This window comes from Etheostoma cragini, chromosome 24, assembly GCF_013103735.1.
Source record: "Etheostoma cragini isolate CJK2018 chromosome 24, CSU_Ecrag_1.0, whole genome shotgun sequence".
NCBI classification, from domain to species: domain Eukaryota; kingdom Metazoa; phylum Chordata; class Actinopteri; order Perciformes; family Percidae; genus Etheostoma; species Etheostoma cragini.
Window position 1 is genome coordinate 955,243 of NC_048430.1, and position 1,052 is coordinate 956,294.

The 1,052-nt window shown below is 33.8% G+C and overlaps 1 protein-coding gene across 1 annotated transcript in view; it reads right to left on the reverse strand.

Annotated features, from left to right (window-relative positions):
• Window positions 1-1,052, reverse strand: part of LOC117939261 (SLAIN motif-containing protein 1-like) — a 23,781-nt gene that overhangs the window by 651 nt on the left and 22,078 nt on the right. The gene's annotated exons all lie outside the window — the stretch shown is intronic.

The window sequence follows — 1,052 nt, forward strand, 5'->3', positions numbered from 1 at the left end:
AAGCTTCACTCTATGTTATATTTTACATTTACTTCATCTACCTCTGATGTTCTGTACAAGATCAATTCCACCCAGGATTTCTTACACTTCCTGGTTTGAATTGTGTCATCAAATGGTCTAGTTAGTGGGACTAGGATCATCGTTGCTAGCTCCACACACCAACCACAGTAGTTTGGGGCGTAGCCGTCTATACAGCCACTAAAGACCAAACCATATGGTTTTAACTTGTCATAACCATCAACATGCCAGACGTGGTTTGACTGGTATTTCAATTTGCACTACCGACTGGTTATTTACAGTAACAAATGTTTACATAAACATCTGCAATATCTTACTTTAACTGTAATATGCAATTACTTTCCACTGCACTTTAATTCAGATAGCTTCTGCCCAAACTTTAAATCATTGTTATACTGCTCATTTTAGCCTAACTAATTATATATATCGATCTGTAAAAATGTTGTTTATAGTAATATCTATCTGTATAAATTCATAGTACATATTCACCTGTAAACTCTGTTATAGTAACAACCATCTGTATATTATGTTCATTGTACATATCTGTAAAAATTCTGTTTATAGTAATATCTATCTGTATATTACATTCAGTACATATCCAGCTGTAAATCTTGTTCACAATACTAGTTATCTATATATTATATTCATAGGACACATCTATCCGTAACAATTCTGTTTTAAATACTATTAATTTCTATATTTATTCAGTACATATCCATGTCCTGCACTTACTGCTATTGCTTTGAGTTTGCTCACACAAGGATCGGATTCCTGGGTCATGGTGAGAATATTATCACTGACAGCTCTTTCTTGAATGTACAATGAAACCAGGGAAACTGGAAATTAAAATATATCATCTCACCTCCAAATTCATAACCTCCAAAGACGTCCAGAGTTTTTCACCATTATTATGTCAGTGGTGAGAAAATATCTGTTTTTAGATGTTATCTGTGTTATTCCCCGTGTTGCTCCATATTACATGGCGGTAACGTGAATATTAAGTTTGTGAATCAAGTGTCTGACTCTAATGTCTG